The sequence below is a fragment of the Narcine bancroftii genome, chromosome 6 (assembly GCF_036971445.1).
Source record: "Narcine bancroftii isolate sNarBan1 chromosome 6, sNarBan1.hap1, whole genome shotgun sequence".
Taxonomy (NCBI): domain Eukaryota; kingdom Metazoa; phylum Chordata; class Chondrichthyes; order Torpediniformes; family Narcinidae; genus Narcine; species Narcine bancroftii.
Genome location: NC_091474.1, coordinates 209,098,612 through 209,117,863, shown reverse-complemented (window position 1 = coordinate 209,117,863; position 19,252 = coordinate 209,098,612).

The window sequence follows — 19,252 nt, the reverse complement described above, 5'->3', positions numbered from 1 at the left end:
GGACAAATTTGATGACCTGCCATTTGAGATTCCACATTTGGACAAAAGAATGGGTTTCAAATGCAAACATGTAAAGGGAGGAAGGAGAGATAGAGGTTGAGAAAGGGGATTCCAGGGCTGACAGCAGGTATCAAAAGTTTAAATGGAAAACAAAGAGGTCAGATGTCTTTCAGCAGGGGTTGTTTTGGAAGCAGAGAGGGGCAACAAACAACATGAAGGGATTTGAGAACACACATGAGGATTTCAAAATACGGCTTGTGCCAGACTGGGAGCTACTGCAAGTTAGAATGGTTCAAGTTAGGCGCTCAATTTCATGCAGAGTGAAGAATAGGGCATTAACCAGGAAAGCAGTTAAATTGTCAAGTCAAAAGGTAACAAGATGAGTGGTGAAACCTTCAGCAATTGGAGAGGCCAAGGGAGGGTGCAACACCTTCCGAGGTCACCTTTGATTTTGGAGCATACATATCTGCTTTTAATTTGCCTACTTCTCCTGTTCAAAAGGATTGTCAGATTTGAGTTGCAAAGACAGGTGGGACAGTTGGTGGTGAATAAAGCAAATTAATTTCAAGAGGGATAAAATATAAGAGCAGGGATGTTATGTTGAGGCACTAGTGAGACCTCACTTGGAATTTTGAGCTACTCGTTGAAGAATAGATGTACTGATGTTCAAGAGGGTTCAAAGGAGGTGTTTACTAGAGTTATTCCGGGAATAAAAGGAATATGTGAAAAGGCATAGACAATGTAGATGTAGAAAAGTTGCTTCCCATGGTTGGAGGGTCTAGGGCAAGAGAACACAATTTCAGAATTAAAGGAAGACCACTTAGAAAAGAGGGTAGTAAATCTGTGAAATGTGTTGCAACAGGTGGCAGTGGTGTATTTAAGACAGAGATTATTAGGTTCGTGATTAGCCAAGTCAAGTCATGAGAGGTGTAGATAAAGTAAATGATCACAGTCTTTTTGCCAGGGGAGGGGAGTCTAAAACATGTCTGTTGAAGGTGGCTGGCTCCTTAAAACAGCTCCAGTCTGTGATCTCAAAGCAGTTTTACACCACTGCTTTTGCACATCTTCCCCTCTCTGCCTTCCATAGGGACCGCTCCCTCCGTGCCTTCCTCGTGAACTCATCCCTCCCCACTATTTTATATCCCCCCCCCCAAGCACCTTCCCTTGTGGCCACAGGATGTGCCACATTTGCACTCACGCCTCCATCACCACGGTCTGGGGTCCCAAACTGACCTTTCAAGTGAAGCAACACTTCACTTGTGTATCCGCAGGACTGATCTACTTCATCTGGTGCTCCCTTTGTTGCCTTCTCTACATCGGGGAGACTGGGCGCAGACTAGGAGATCACTTCACTTAGCACATTTGCTCCATCCATACCAGTGACACAGAGCTCCCAGTGCCCAACTATTTCAGTTCTGTGTCACATTCCCATACTCACATGTCAGTCCATGGCCTTATGTACTGTCCCACCAAGACGACCTGCAAATTGAAGGAACAACACCTGATTTTTCCATCTGGGCACTTTCCAGGCAGATGGCATGAACATTGCTTTCCCCCGTCCCCCCTTACTTTCTCCCTTCCAGGTCTCCTTCCCTCTCTTTTCACTCAGCCATCCCTCCTCCCCTTCCTCTCTGCTGTGCCCTCCCTCCCTTCTCCACCTATTACCTCCTGCTTTATTGACCACACTTTCCCCCCCTCCCCCACTCTTTTGTTCGGATGACTGCCAAAATTTTTCCATACCTTGATGAAGAACTCAAGCCCGAAAGGTCAGTAATGTATTTTTACCTTTGCTATATAAAGAACACTGCTGAGTTTCTCCAGCATTGTGTTTTACTTGTACAGTCAGAACCTCCAGGGCTACAAGCCAAGAACTAGAAAAGGGGAGTAACCCAAATAGCTCCATTTCCCCATCAGAAACATGATGAGCTGAATAACCTCATTCCTTGCTTTAAATTTAAAATGTTTAAATTTAGACCTACAGCACAGCAACAGGCTCTTCCGGCCCATGAGCCAAAAGAACCTGTACCTTGCTGTATGTCTAAATCTGCCACCCCATTCAAGGATATTTCTGCTGAAAAGGTCACCAGATCAGCAATGCTGATTGGAGAGTTGGGACTAATCTGGATTTTTGAGCAAGAAGATGAGGCGATGGGAACTTTGTTGGAACATTCATTTGGTATGCCTTTGTTTTTTGTTCGTAGTTTCAGAACCATCGCCCTAATTACAGTTGTTTTCATTGCTCAGTCCTCCATTCAACTAGACGAAGATTGCAGAAGGAGCTCTCTAAACCCAAGAGGCTTGTCACAGGATCTCAAATCACATTTTGTGAACAAGCACCTGCCTAATTTGGCATTATGCTTCCTCCCGCATTTGGTAGCATGATCCTCGACAGAGGGTTAGATGTGCCCAAGCTAGTGGTAGGTGCACCAACACAGTGCAGATAGCGTCCTGTAATATCAACCCTCACCCATCAGTAGGCACAACCCTGGATGTAGACATCTCACTGCTGCTAACGTTACACAACCATAAAATCTCACAGCAGAGATCATTCAGCCATTCATACCCATGCCAGTTCTTTGATTAATTAGAACATAAAATTATTCAGAAGGCAAGTCTATATCTACCTTAATTTGAGTTTGTCAGCAAGAAGTCAACTATAAACTGCTATCATGCTTATCCAAGTGTGTATGCAACATATGTTCAATTAACCGTCTTTTACATGCTATCTACAAAGTTCCACAGATTTTCTGTAACAAGTTTCTTGCAATGTAAAAGCATTTTGCTCAACAATTATACAATGCTTAGAAAACTCTGAAATCAGGCTGCTTTACTGCAGTGATGAGGCAATAATTCTGCAAGGCTTTCTCACCAGTCCTCTCACAGAAGATAAATAGTCAGTCGTAATACATTGATATCCAGCATAACCAAAAGCACACAGAAGCAACACACATGAATTACACTTCTGAGAGTAGGCCTTGAGAGAGTACAGTCATTAATTACTCTGTGAAAAGATGAAGATGTTTGGGAGATGTAGCCACTCTTCATTAGCAATTAAATTATTAGTAGCAATTTTAAATGCTGTGTAAACTACCTCGAAGCTTGTGGAATGCATTCCACAGGGTGAGAACAAAAAGCAGAAGGCATTAGCTCGTAAATGTCTCTGGAACTCACAGGAAGCAGATGGTCTGCCTGAGGAACTGCATGAAAGGGTAAATTATCTTTGTAAAAGAGTTGGTTGATAAGGAATCTTAAAAGATCAAGAGGTCATAACCTTGATCCTGCATTGAATCTCAGCCAGGACAGCATCGTCTGCAAAAGCAAGGCACCCCCTGTGTATGCTAGATATCTGCAATAAAACCACAAACTGCTGGAATCATGCAGCAAGTCAGGCAGCGTCGGTGGGGAGGGAAATACTGCTAATATTTCAGCTCAATGTCTATCAGTTGTATAAGCTACCCCTTAGCTCTCTGGAATGGGACAGATTTCTCCTGTGACAGACCTATCAGCAGCAGGCTAGGCCCTAACTGGGTGATTGCACTGCAGCATGAATGGAGAACCATTTACCTATTGCTGGAAAGATAGAAATAAGATTGAAAGAGTGCAGAGAAAAGTTGCAAGGATGTTGCCAGGATTTGAGGAGCTGAGTTTCAGGGAATTAGTTCTTGACTCACTGAAACTTGGTCGAAAAAGCCAGTTTGCATTTACTCCCTGAAGCCCCAGTGAACGAGGGGAAATTTGATCAATTATGAGAGGCATGAGTAGAGTCAATGCAAACTGGCTTTTTCCACCAAGGTTTAGTGAGACAAGAACTAATGAACATGGTTTAAGGCAAAAAGTTTAAAGGGAACATGAGTGGGAATTTCACGCAGAGAATGTGGAACAAGCTGTCAGTTGAATTGGTGACTATGGGCTTGATTTTGAAATTTAAGAAAAATTTGGATAGGTATATGGATGGGAGGTCTACAGTTCAAGGGCAGGTCAATGGAATTAGGCAGACTCACAATTTGAGACAGGCTGGATGGGCCAAAGGACCTGCTTTTTTTTTTTGCGTTGTAATGTTGGATAGAGCAGCCATCTCACCTGATACGAGGAACAACAGAAGTCACTTGTGAAATTTATTTTGTTATTAATGCCAAAATTTATATTTCAATGCAAAGTTGAGTTAGATTCACTGAACACCTTATTTGTGAGAAAGGTTTTGCTGAATGTTAATGCATAAAAACAAACGAAATTTTTGGTTTGTTGTTTTTGCACAACCAGTAATTTTGAGAAGGGAAGATGATATGTTTGATTCAAGACTTTTCTCTTTAGTTCTTTCTTGCCATATATTGGAAAATTGTGGCAGTTTCTGCAATTCCAGAAGGAACACAGTGCCAGTGGATAATGGAGCTGGGTAACAAGAGACGTGCACACAACCACAACAAAGCATATATTAATTCCCCTGTTCCTGATATTGATAAAATTAGAGAATGAGCCAATGAGGAAGGAGGGAAAAAAATCAAGTCTGTTAATGCCAATACACTGTTAACGTTAATATACTGCTCATTCTTTTCATGGCACAAATGAAAACAGTTTATTTTCCTTGATCATTTTGCCTGTGAAAAGTTTTTTTTGCTACTGATTCCAGATACACTAAATTATGATGAAACCAGGACTCCCTCTGTGAGATTTTTTCCTTGTTGACCATTTCACATACATGCACACATTGTAACATCCAAAATGTGCCCATCTAACACAGATTCCATGTATTAATCTGCCCAGTTGGATATTTAGCTTTACCACCACACCCATTCTCAAAATCTCTAATTGAAAAGGGTGGCACGGTTGGCACAACACCTTTACAGCACCAGCAATTGGGATTGGACCAGGATTCAAGTCCTGCACTGTCTGTAAGGACAGACAGTACATTCTCCACATGTCCACTTGGGTTTTGTCCAGGGCTCCGGTTTTCTCCCACCGTTCAAAACATACCTGTGGTGTCGATCAATGGGGTTTAAATTGGGCTGAAATGGCCTGTTACCATGCTGTTTGTCTAAATTTTTTTTAAATTGTTAAAACTTGGATGGTTATGGCAAAAGTAATTTACTCCTTTTCAGATTCCTCAACATGTCCGCAGCCTAAGATATCATTAGCCTCACTACCGTCTCTCCACCATGATCTGCCTTCTGGGATGACTCTGATCTGATATCATTCTTTACCTGTACAGGTAAAGATGGAATTATGTCATCACTTCCCTTCCCACCTCCACAGCACTTGATCTTTCCCAAGAATTTCCCTGCAGCTTCCTCCTATTTCCCATCTGCATACAGCCCCCTGGCAACATCACCTGATGCCATAATGTTAATGCACCTGTGTGTGCTGTCAACATCTAGTTCTACATCTCCACCACTTCTCTTCACCCCTCCACTGGGCTGAACTGACAGCCCATTTTCCTGCCACCCAGAACTAAATAAACAAATAATTCCCCCAACTAAATTATAAAGAAAAACTTAAAAACAATGTCTTTGGTCCTCATTAGATGTTCCATTTCCAGAACACTAACCACCTCTCTCTCTCTCTCTCTCTCTCTCTCTCTCTGTCAATCCTCTGAATCTAATCCAGATTGTTCGCATGGCCTCAAAGATACTTGTGGTCCTCCAAATCTGGCTGCTTTATTCCCCCGGTGTCATTATTCCAGCAGTTCTGACCATTCCTCAGTTTTTTCTGCCTCTTAACATCCCTTTAGAATTTTATCACTCATCTCTTTAACCAAACTTTTGCCACTCTATCCTGGGTGCTTGTGTGGCTTGACATCCAAATTTATTTGATAATCCCATCATGAAGCACCTTGAAACTTTTTTTTATATAGAGTAAAACTGTACATTAAGGCATTGTCATTAATAATCTCCTAATAACAGGCCTCATTATTAGAATAATGAATCTGTTATTTGAGAGAGAAAAAATGATTTGGACAAAAATATGGATGGACTGTTGAGTAAGTTTACAGGCAGCCAAGAAATTCCGGATTCTGTTTATTATGTACACAAAGTTTTTCCTTTGTTTGTCCTGTATCGGGCACCAATACAGCACCATTATCAAGAGAAGAAAGAGGCAAAAGAGAATCTCCTTGGATCCTACCACCGCCTCCAGCACCCCCGTGACCTCCATATGTGCACAGCCCAATGGTGAACCTGACCTCGAGGCAAAACTCACTAGAATACAGAGGAATGAGAGGAATCCTATAGAAACGTGTAAAATTATGGAAGGGATTTATGAGGTAAAGGCAGGAAAGTTGTTTCCACCGATAGGTGAGGCCAGAGTAAAGGGATATAGCCTCAAGTTTGGGGGGAATTTTGACAGAAAAAACCTTTTGGAGCCCTTCAGACATTTTGGCGCCCGCAGTTTGATGGTGGCCCAGCTACCCACCCCATTCACTGTCCGCCACTGCCTGAACTCCCGGTGTTTCAGAAACTCCCTTCCCCAGGAAACCACTCCCCCAACAAACATTTTGGGATTTATTGTTAGACTTATTATACAAATAATCACCTATTATATGAATAAAAAATTGATTTTAATAAGTGTTTTTAATTTTTAATGATTTTAAATTCAATTAATTATGTATTGTATAATATGCAATTAAACTTACAATATAATATATTGTTATAATTTACCAAAAGCCCTTGTTTTTGATTGTTCTCCAACTGTTTTTGTAATTTAAATATATCACTATAAGCTACAAAAAGCCCTCGTTTTCTGGGGGAGCAGTCTCCTGGGGGGACGGAGTCTCTGCATCGCCAGGGGTTCAAGCAGTGCAGCGGGACGGAGTCACGCAGCAGACAATGAGTGGGACAGGTGGGCCAAAATGTCTGGTGCCAAAATGCACTAGACTCAAGATGAGGAGGGACTATTTTTATCAGAGAATAGTGATTCTCTGTAATTTTCTGCCCAAGGAAGCAGTAGAGGCTACTTCATTAAGTATATTTAAGACAGAGTTAGATAGATTTTTGCATAATGGGAGAATTAAGGGTAATGGGGAAAGGCAGGTAGGTAGAGCATGACCTGATCAGCCATGGTCTTATTGAATGGTGGAGCAGGCTCATACAAAAGGATTTTGGGATGTAGGGTCTATAGCTTTCCATAAATGGTTACAGGGTGATACAGAAGATGTACAGTACACTCACATCAATAGAGTACAAAAGCCAGCAAGTCATGCTGCAGCAGTATAAAACTTTACTCAGGCCACCTTTGGAAATTGTGTGCAGTTCGGTCACTATATTACAAGGATGTGGAGGCTTTGTCAGAATGAAAAATGTCAAAAACCAGAGGCAGTGGTCTCAGATGAGGGGAAAGCTATAAAGGAAATCTATGATGCAGGTTGTATTTGACATAGGGAATGGAAGGTGCCTAGAACATGCTGCCAGAAATGGTGAAAGCAGATATGATAGCAATGTACGAGAAGCATTTACACAGGAACACGAGCAGGCAGGGAGTTGAGGAATACGGATCCAGTACATGGAGACAGAATTGGTTTAAACTGCCATCATGGTTGGCATAGACATTGTGGGCCTTTCCTTTAATATAAGAACACAAGAAATAGGAGCAGGAGTAGGCCTTCCAGCTCATCGAGCCTGCTCTGCCATTCAATAAGATCATGACCGATCTGATCATTGACTCAACTCCACCTACCTGCCTTTCACCCAAGTCATGTATTATAAACAGAAAATGATAATTGAATATTGTTGTGGATGTGGATAACCCTTTGCTGCTTGGCTGAATTAAACGAGGGTAAAATCAGTCATGATTTTATTGAGTTGTGGAACAAGAAAAAGAAGTCAAAACCTAATGCTTTATCTACATTCCTAGTGTGACCAAGTTCATCTGCAATGAGACCTAGATTATTTGATTAGGATCAAATTCACCAGCCTAAAAATTTACTCCACCATTGTTGAACAATATATCCAGTGCACTCTGGAGTAATTCCTCAAGGCTACCATGTTAGCACCACTTAAACCCATGAACTCCACCACTAGAAAGACAAAGACAGCAGGGGCATGGTAACACTGGAAAGTTCACCTTATAGAACATAGAATTCTACAGCACAGTACAGGCCCTTCAGCCCAGAGAAATGTGCAAATCTAATAACCTAACAATGGCTTAGAATGTCCCAATATCATAACACTCCATTTTTTTCCTCAAGTCCATGTACCCATTATCCTGACCAGAAAATATATTGTGTCACGCTAATTAACTTTTTTTAAATTCAGACATATACAGGGTAACAGGCCCTTTTGGCTCACCAGCCCATGCCACCCAACTAAACCCAACTGATCTACAACTCCGGTTCAATTTGAATGGTGGGAGGAAACTGGAGGAAACCCATCCTGGTTGTGTTAACTGTGCTGCCTTTATTTAGATTCTGGAAATCATTATTGGAAAGCTCTGCTTCAATCCTTACATAAAATATCTCGGCACAGATAGCAGTGCTTGAAGAAGATATCTCAGCACATTTTTTCAAGGGCAATTGCAGCAGTCTGTTGGAATCTGGTTTGGCCAGTAAGTTCATCCACATCCAGTAAAGAATAAAAACATGAGCTCTTTTTCCACTGGCATCCCACTTAATTGGTTGTGCAGTGTCCCGGGATAGGAAGCTGATTGTGCTGTTTCCACTGGGCCACCTTTAACTGGGACACTGACTGCTTTTACACATTGAACACAACTCATCCCTGGGGATCGGGGAGTCTACCTTCAACTGGAAACGAGTGACTTCTGCTGTCCTTTTTCCACTGGTTTAATCGGCACACCAGCATCAAGTAGGGGTCGAGGACATCAATCCCCAGCGTGATTTGACGTCAGGGTGCAAATTGTTTTCTTTTTCCACTGGACTCTGACCAAGTTAATTCCCCATAAATTCTGGGACAAGAGGCTATTGATTACAATATTTCTCCACGATGGAGTGATGAATCAATGTATAAAGCTCAGGCAGTGAAATTCAAATGGATGTCTAGAACATTCCCTAAAAAAAATTTGTATCTCCTTTGAATATTACACAATAATTATTTAACTTTCTGCCACAACTGATCTTAGTCTATTTTCACCCACCCAAAACCCATGGTCATGTGTGTTCCAACAATATTCTATTCAAATGTTCTGGTTTAACTGAATAATTTAAAAGCCTGCACATTGATATACAAGGAGAATGAAAGAATTTAATATAAGAACTGTAAAAAAAAATCCATCTTCCCAGAAAATTAAGTAGTATTTGCATATTAATTCAGTACTCATAATTGTAAATGGAATCTCAAAATTCTCTCTCCAAAAGGCTGCTAAAAAATTCCATTCATTCTCTTGAATAAAAAATAGAATTTGATTTATTTCGTCATAGCTAATCAGTAGCCCATCATATGCAGTAAACTTTCACTGATTTAACTTTGTACAAAGTTTAAGTTTGTAACTTTATCTTCTCTGCCTTGTTTCAGAATTATCAATGAACCATCACAAACACACAGCAGCACGTTTAAGAGCAGCTAGCTTACTGCGGGGGCATCATTTCAACATACCATCTGTATTCACAGTATTCAAGGAGAGTCTGTAGCACAGATGTGCTTTCTGCAAACGACAGCAAAAAACGACCACCACTGCAGCTCTCTTCAATCAAGAGCCGAAATTGACCAGCACTGGGTTTCAGTGAGGATGATTATCTCTGCTCAGCCTGCTTCAGCATTATTAAAACAAATCATATCAGAAGGTGTCTGCTCACTCTATCGTCCAAGACCCCAGTCATCCAGGCCATGCCCTCTTCACTCTGCTGCTATTGGGAAAAAGGTACAGGAGCCTAAAGACAAGCACTAAACGGCACAAGGACAGCTTCTTCCCCGCTGCCATCAGATTCTTGACTAATCAATAAACCAGACACTGCCTTACTTGTGCACTATTAGTTTACTTTTTTTATAGTAATGTTGTAAGATGGGAGAAAATCACCTAAGGAAACAATACAATACCTTTTTGAAGGTCTGGCAGCCCTACTTAAACTATATAGGGGTACAACTGTAATGAGGACTGTCATGCCTCCCTGCCCTACCCTCCTGATCACTCCTCAAATGGCAGGAGAGCAGAGGGGGGGAGGGGGGTCCATCCCATTCTAACCAGGGAAAGCCACAGAAAAAGGAAGGCAGCCTATGTGCTGATTGCTGAGACACGACAAACCCATAATCCCTCAAATACAAGTTTCATACCTTTGTTGTGAGTGCTTTGATTATTGTATCATTAGTCTGGTTTTAAGTGTTCAATATTATTAACTTTATTAATTCTTCACTCTTTATTTTGGGGGGGGAAGGTGGGAGTTTTTTTATATATATAGATTTTTTTTTAGTGGCCGTATATATGGGGGGGGGGGTTAGACTAATTTAAGTTAGGTCATTAATGCTGTGTTGTAATAATTACTTTATTTTTATTTTTCTTTAAATGTAATTTTTTTGTTTTATTCATGTGATAAAATCTTTAAATAAAGTTTAAAAAAAGTGTTCAATATTGCAGGGAGGGAGAAGGGGGGAGGGAAGGAGATAAAAGAACTTAAACTCAATGAGATGATTATATGGAATTAACAAGAATGAAATGTAAATAATGTTAAAATTGTTGATAATGATATTGAAAATTGTTGGAGTTTGAGTGGAAAAACTATAAATAAAATCTTTTTAAAAAGTAATGTTTTAAAATGGTTATAATATGAATGTTTGCACTCTCATGCCGCTGCTAAACATCGAATTTCATGACCATAAATTCTGATTCTGATAAAACACTTCCATTTTGAACACTGAACATAAAGGAAAACGAAAAAAAATGATACACAATAAAATATTAAAACATTGACCTCCAAATTTATATTTAATTAATCACATTATCAATTAAATCTGATGCATTATTCTATTCTAAAATACAAAAGGAAGTTAATTCACAGAATCAAAATTTATTGTCAGAAATTTGTGGTTGAGTGACACCATCACAATGCAAACATTTAGAAAGATCATCTTACAAAATAAATAAAAATAGTGCAAAAAAAAGTGAAAGTCAAGCAGTGTCTGTGGTTCATTGATCATTCAGGAATCTGATGGCAAGAGGGGAAGAAGCTGTCCTTGTGCAATTCCTGTAACTTTTTCCAGATGGTAGCAGAATGAAGTGTGCATGGCCTGGGTGGTGGTGGTCCTTAAGGATAGAGGCAGTTTTCTTAAGACACTGCCTCCTGTAGATGCCCTCAATGGAGTGAAGTCTGGTACCTCACTACCAGATAGTTATGCAACCAGCCAGAATGCTCTCCACTGTACACCTGTAGAATTTTTCAAGAGTCTTTGGCAACCCCGAAGAAGGCTCACCAGCCTTTTAGAGGAGTTTGAGGAGATTCGGTATGTCACCTTAAGGTGCCTAGTTGCAAAGGTCACATCTGACTTCCATGACAAAAGTCATTGATTTTCAAAGCGTGTTTAGTTGGGCAATGAGGTGTGCTAGATTGACCCTAAATCAATGTGTGCTGTGATAAAGATCTGAGTGTTTGGAAGTGAGATGTCATCTGTCTTGGGTGCCTGCGCTTTCGCCTCTGTTCCTGGCAGTCTATTCTAAAAAGAAATGAAAGATTAAACCCATCTAAAACGTGACTAAATTCTTTTAATTGCACTGATCCTGATTTGGCATCACTGGATTTTTTGTCTTCTCAGGAGAGATCATGTTTTCGAACTGACTAACTGCAATTTTTGTATTGAACCTCACTACCAAACTGTGTCTTGAAATTATGATGAATAATTGCAGGCTTCTGTTAATTGTATAATAGATATATCCTGAAGATCTGCTTGGTTACAAATTAAAACACAACTCAAATTGACATCAATCCAAACCCAACCCAAATCTGTAGACTCACAATCATTTTTGTCTTGACCCAAACCCGAGACATGCAGATCCATCAGCTTTGGGATAGGAACCCAGGCTATAGTTCGCCCTACAATATCCTGAGTGATCTTTACTCTGTCCATCAACTTGGTGCTGCTTGCTTTGCTCTGAACATTCTTGTAATGTTTCATGGAACCAAGACTTGCAATTTAAAAAGCACCAGGAATAATGGATGTCAAAAGTTAATTCTTTGGTTTTTTTAATAAAACTGTCATTTTAACTGTACTGTAAGTGCAGAACAGTTTAACACTCCTTTTATTTCCTTCAGAACTGAATTGAATATTTTTCATTTTTTGTTTACCTAACTGACATAAATCAAAGAAAATTATTTCTTATTTAGAATATCAATACACCTCAGGCAAACAAGTGGAGTTGAGCCAAATGGCAAACCAGCTACATGCATTAACTACTTCTATGGACTTCATTGGTGTAGTGCATGTAAAAAGATTTAATCAAGTTGAAATGGGGAAAACACTTTGCAAGGAAATCCTCATATATCCTCACCAAACTGGCATCAAAATGCTCCCCATCAATGCTGAATTCTATGGAAATAGTCCAAGAAGTACCAATCATGTGATTGGTACTTGCTGGGCTAAGAGTAAGATCCTGGCTGAATTTCAACCACAGCATTATTTTTTCTGCACTCTCCTCATGTCCCTTTATTCTGTTGATAGCCCAATCACTGTGTCCATTGTCCTCTGGGGAAGAGGATTCCAAATAACCAAATCTAAATCCTAATCAGGATGCTATCTCTAATTCCATGTGTTTTCTAGCCTCCTTTATGGCACTTTGTCAAAATCCTTTTGGATATCCAAATGCACCGCATCCACTGATTCCTATTTTTCTATCTCCAAATCCACAAGAAAAATTCAAAACCTGTGCGTACCTGGAATGCATTGCCAGGGGTGGTGGAGGACGCTGATACAAAAGGGGATTTAGGAGAGAACATAAATGAAAGGTTATGAGGTAGGGAGGATTTAGGTTTGAGATTTTTTTTTGTATAGGTTAGCACAGCATTGTGGGCCATAGGGACTGTATTGTGCTGTAATGTTCTGTTTTACCTACTGAAATTTACATTATGACAATCACATTATTCACTATCTCTGAAGTCACATCTCTCAAAACTCTGGGATAAGCTCATTAGGTCTTTAGGATTTATAACCATATAACCATATATAACCATTTACGGAGCGGAAACAGGGCATGTCAGCCTTTCGAGTCCGCACCGGTTCACTAGAACAACTCCACTAGATCAAACCTCCCGCTCACCGCCAATAACCCTCCAACTCCCTCACCTCCATGTACACGTCCAACCTTCTCTTAAATGACAGAGGGGACCCTGGCGCAACTCTCTCATTTGGAAGTTCATTCCATTCTGCTACCACTTGCTGAGTGAAAAAGCCACCTCTAATATTTCTCCTAAAGCGTTGCCCCCTTACCCTTAAGCTCATGGCTTCTTGTTCCAACCTCCCCTGCCCTCTGGTGAAAGAGTCTATTTATGTCTAGTCTATCTATTCCTTTCATAATTTTAAATACCTCTATCAAGTCCCCTCTCAGTCGTCTACGTTCCAATGAATAAAGTCTCAGTCTCCTTAATCTCTCCCTGTAATCCAGATGCTGTAAGCCAGGCAACATCCTTGTAAACCTTCTCTGCACCCTCTCCACCTTATCTATATCCTTTCTATAATTTGGAGACCAGAACTGAGCACAGTACTCCAAACCTGGCCTCACCAATGCCTTAAACATCTTTTAAGCTCACTGATTTCTTGAGGACAATTTTTAGATAGATACTATTTCATTCATTTCCTCATTCCCACTGGACCTTTGGTATTTTTGTCTACCACAAAGACAGAGACAAAGAAGCTGATTCATCAATTTGCCATTCCTCTATAATGATGCTGCCTTGTGTTGCCTTATAATGTACTGGGTTGGTAGGTTGATTGCGTGTGATTGGCAGCATGAGCTGAAAGGGCCTACTGCTGTACTGAATCATTAAAATTAAAAATTAACTGCAATACATCAGTTCTGGATGAGCTCAAGCTTTCTATGATTGCTTCAAAAAATAAACAATGAACACCTTCCCCCCCTCCAAACCTATTCCCAGTAACTCTGTGCTCCTGGTTTCTGCAGTTGATGTGAATAGAACCTTCACAAGGGTGAATACTTGAAAAGTGTCCAGCTCAGGCATCGTACCTGCCCCTTTGCTTAAACCCATGCGAACCAACTGGCTGTAGTTTTTGAAGACATCCTCAAACTCATTACAACAGTCAGGGGTCGCCACCTGCTGCAAAGGGATATCTGTTATTCCGATGTCTATGCAGAACAAGGTGACATGCCTCAAAGACCATCACCCAAGTGGCACTGATGTCTACCATGATGAAGCGCTTTGAGAGATTGGTTATGAAGTTAATTACCATGAGCTCAGGGAGGACCTGGACCCACTTCCATTTGTATATGTCTCTTTAATTCAATTTGTAAATGTCTCTTTAATTCAATTAAGTACACTGTTGTAGTTTATTTTAGTTATTTTATATTTTTTTCCACAAAGTACTTGTTTAGCTAACAGCAAGAATTTTGGAGCATATGCACATTGTGCAATATTTATGGTGATAAATTCATCATTGTGCCGCAAGGTTGCCACACAAGTTGATAGGGTGCTTAAGAAGGCCTATGTTGGCCGACACTGTTCTGTAATGTTCTATGTTCTTTCACCATTTCTCAAGCAAATGTGACACTGATTTCAAGAAGAAGATGTCACAACGGTACCGTTTTCAGGATTATAATGAAAATGCAGCTTCAGCTCAAATTAGAACAATTCTGTTGTTATCCATCTCTTCCAATCAGCTTGAAAGTGATAACTACAGTAATCACAACATACATGTTCGAATCACTTGCTCTGAATTTATTTAACTTACCTCTATAAAGCCATCACTGTACGTAAAACATAGCAACTCATCTCTCCTCCACAATGTGAAAGATTTCATCATACAAGGTGCTGTTGATCTTGGAGAAATGATTGCTAAGGAGTCACATTTGAGAGGTTTTGTTCACCATTATGTGACCCAAAACTACGTGAATAAGTTGCATTAGCAATCACTTCAAGGTGAAACTTGTTAATTGCACTTCTAGTTCCTCAGGAGTTTGCAGAGGTTTGGTATGACATCAGAAACCTTAGCTAATTTCTATAGCTGTGTAGTGGAAAATGTGCTGACTGGCTACATTATGGTCTGGAATGGATAATGTTGTTCCTTTGTGTTCAAGAGGAGGAAAAAGGAAAAATCAAGAATTATAGGCTGCCAAAGCTCACATCAGGGGTTGAGAAACTAGTGTAATTTAAAATTAGAGTAGGTTACATACATACACACATTTTGGAACAGATCTTATTTGAAATACTGAAGAATTCATATTCAGTGGACTTTACAGAAACTATGCAGTGTGCTATGCACATTTCACAAGTAGGTGATAATAGAAATGATGTCATAAAATGAATAAACCATTGTTTGGACTGGAGACATTTTGGCTGATTACAAGGCTTCTGACCTTTCTACAAAGTGCTCAGAGAAAGGTCACTCCTGGGTTTTGTTTACCCAAGACAACAGCTTGACCAAGAAGGATAACTCTTGTTGTTTGCTGAAGAAGTTGGGGATTTTTGCAAGTAAGAGAGTCACATGGGCTTTCAAGAAGTTTCAGTTAGAGAGAGTGTGAGAGAGAGAGAGAGAGAGAGAGAGAGAGAGTTGGGGGGTGAATCAAGCTCTCTTAGCCAGAGTGCGTGTGACATTGAAAGCAGCTGAACAGTGCAAGCCAGGAGAAGCTAGTTGGAAACAGAAAGCTCCAGAATGGCAGATGGCTGAAAGTGCTATCTGTCTGATGTTTCTCTTGGAATAAGTGGAACAAAAAGGAACTATGTGATAGCCTGAAAGAAAGAGGCCATCATCTGGAGAACCCTGATGGTGCAAGTTTCATCAGCAAGACATTGAGGTGACTAATGGTGGTACCTACGTTTTGGAAATTCTGGAACAACAAATCTCTCTCTGCAAACCCTACAAGAACCTTCCTGAGCGGTAAACATTTACCTTTCGAGCACCAAAGCCTGGTGAACTTTATTCATGTTAAATTCTGTGCACAGTATAAGAATTGCCTGCAAGCAGAGAACTTGGAAGAATGAGAAGTGAGATTGAACTGTGAACCAAAGAACTTTTCTTACATTTACATACACATCACATACACATGTGCTTAGAATTAGAAGAGGGTTAAGTTGGGTTTAGTTAAGTTAATAAAGAAAAGTTAAAGTTTGATTCTGTTTTCAAGTTTAAAGATAATTAAAAGCAACTTTTGTTTAACCATTTTTCGTGGTGAATATCTATTGCTGCTGGGTTTTGGGCTCCTTTGGGCTCATAACACTGGGTATGAAACTACATGCTGAAATGACTTTTACACATTTGGAAAGTTGTAATCAGAATAGTGATAGTCAACATGGCTTTGTAAGGGGCAGGTATTGTCTTACTAATTTGATTAAATTCTTTGAGGAGGTAGAAAATGTGCTTGATGAGGGTAGCATAGTGGATGTTGTCTACATGGACTTTGACACAGCGTTTGACAAGGTTGGCTGATTCAGAAGGCACGGATACGTGGAATCCATGATGAGTTAATAATTTGGCTATGAAATTGGCTTGCCCATGAAAACAGAGGGTAGTGACAGAAGGCTGTTATTCAGGCTAGAGGCCTGTGACCAGTGGTGTTCTGCAAGGATCAGTATTAGGAGTCCTGTTGTTTGTGATATATACAAATGATTTGGATGATAATGTAAGTGGGTGGGTCAGTAACTTTTCAGATTATACTAAGATTAGAAATTGTGGACTGTGTAGAGTTATCTTAGAAAACAACAGGATATAGATCAATTACAAATATGGCAGATGGAGTTTAATCACCACTAGTGTGAGGTGTTGCAATTTGGGAAGTCAAATGTTAAGGAAATGTATAGTTTATGGCAGGACTCTTAAAACCATTGATGATCAGAGGGATCTGGGGGACCAGGTGCATAGCTCACTGAACGTGGCCACACAGGTAGAAACGGTGATAAAGCAGGCTTCACTAGATAGGGCATTGAGAATAAAAGTAACAAGATCATGTTGCAACTATATAAAACTATTTAGGCACACTGGGAATACTGTGTGCAGTTCTTGTCACCTCATTACAGGAAGAACATGGAGATTTTGGGAAGGGCACAGAAGAGATTTATCAGGATGTTGCCTCGTTTATGAGAAGAGGTTGGACAAAGGCATGTTTTCTATGGAGCACAGAAGGCTGAGGGGGGGTGACCTGACAGAGGTGTGTAAAATCACGAGGGGCATAGATAGGGTGGCAATCAGAATCTTTTCCTCAGGACCACAGTGTCACACACAAGAAAACATATGTTTACGGTGAAGGGGAGTAAGTTTAAAGGAGATGTGTGGGGCAAATATTTTATAGAGTGTGGTAGGTCCCTAGAATGGGCTGCCAGAAGCAGATACAATAGCAGCATATAAAAGGCTTCTAAATAGATGCATGAAGTAGTTGGAGGGGTACCTATCAAGTGTGACCATCAGTTTCAGTTTGATTTGGATGTCATGTCTGGCATAGATATGTGGACTAAAGACCCTTGTTCTATATCCTATTGTCCAACAACCAGTGAACTCATGATGAGTGCCTCAGTGCTCGCTCTGATCATAAGAATGGCCTCTTCTTCAGATGAGCAGCTGCACTCAACAGGGCCCCCACCCATAGAGTTACCTTATCTCATTACAGGCAATATCTTCCTTCTAAGAGAGGGGGCGGGGAGAGGCAGAGAAGAGGCAGATTCTGATTAAAATGCAATACTGAGGTGGTCCAAGATATTTGTGATACAAGTATTTATGCAATTGTCCCATTATGTGTGTGTTCTCCCACCTGCAATTCATCTCATACACCAGAATTTCAGAGAACCTTATTGATCTCTCCTGCCTCAATCTCTTCCTCAGTGGATGTTCTGTGTGTTTCTGCTGTCTGGTTAGACAGAAAGTCTGTATTGAAGGCTGAAATTCCTGTATTCACACCGTTCAGACATTGCTGCACTACTAATCTTTTCTGGAATGGTCCTATCTGAAAACCATTTTTGACTACAAGACAATCAACCAGCAATCAACTCAATGTGTCCTGGTTACCTGAGCTATCAAAACCATAGAGCAGAATGCCTCCATACTAGGACTCACCAGCAAAAGGACCAAGACCTCTCCGAGCTTCCTGTTAGATCTTTCCAGCACTGTGAGAATCTCACTCCAAATGTACGTTGCCCTCAGGACAGCTGCAATATGGAGATGGTTATCCAGGTCTTTTTGGACTGTCCATTTGCATTTTTTTAAATCTGGAAAAGGATGTTGAGGTTCAATCTCAGAGACTCTCATTTCCCGGCTGTTCCTGGGGACACATGCCAAGACAAACATCAAGCACTACAAGCAGATCATCTACTTGTGGAAAGTCGCACTTCAGTCTGCCCAAAGCTTGTTGTTTTTCCAGTACAATGAGATAGGCGTTTGGGAATACTGACGACTGGCACATTTCAGGTTGCAGTACATGCAAAGGGATGAACTGAAGATTCTTGCAGTCGACGCAAAGGACCTATGGGGAGGGACGACGGTGTAAGAGGTTTCTGCCACTAGATACTGAGGGGAAAATCCTGTGCAGAAGTCTCTCAAACACTTGAAGTTTGCATTGTCCCAGAAGGTCACAAATGGCAATGATGCTCTGGACACAAAATGTGCTTACACTACAAATGCATGGGACATTAAAACATAAACTTCTACAGGTGTACCATGGAGAGCATCACTGCCTGGTCTGGAGGTGCCAACCCTCAGGACAAGAAAAAACTCCAAAGGGTTGTTAACTTGGCCTGCAACATCACAGGCACCAGACTTCACTCCATCGAGGGCATCTACATGAGGCGGTGTCTTAAGAAAGCAGCCTTTATCCTCAAAGACCCCCACCACCCAGGCCATGCCCTCTTCACTCTGCTACCATCAGGGAAAAAGTACAGGAGCCTAAAGATCAGCACTCAACGGCACAAGGACAAGTTCTTCCCCACTGCCATCATATTACTGAATGATCAATGAATCAATGACACTGCCTTACTTACCTTGCACTATTATTTTAATTGTTTTTAAAGATTAATGTCATAAGATGGTTATATTATGAATGTTTACACTACGATGTTGCTGCAAACCACCAATTTCATGACTCGTTCATGACAATAAATTCTGATTCTGAATGTATAGACTGAATATAAAAGTATACTGTTTTCTTGTAATTTTTGTACATACAATACTTT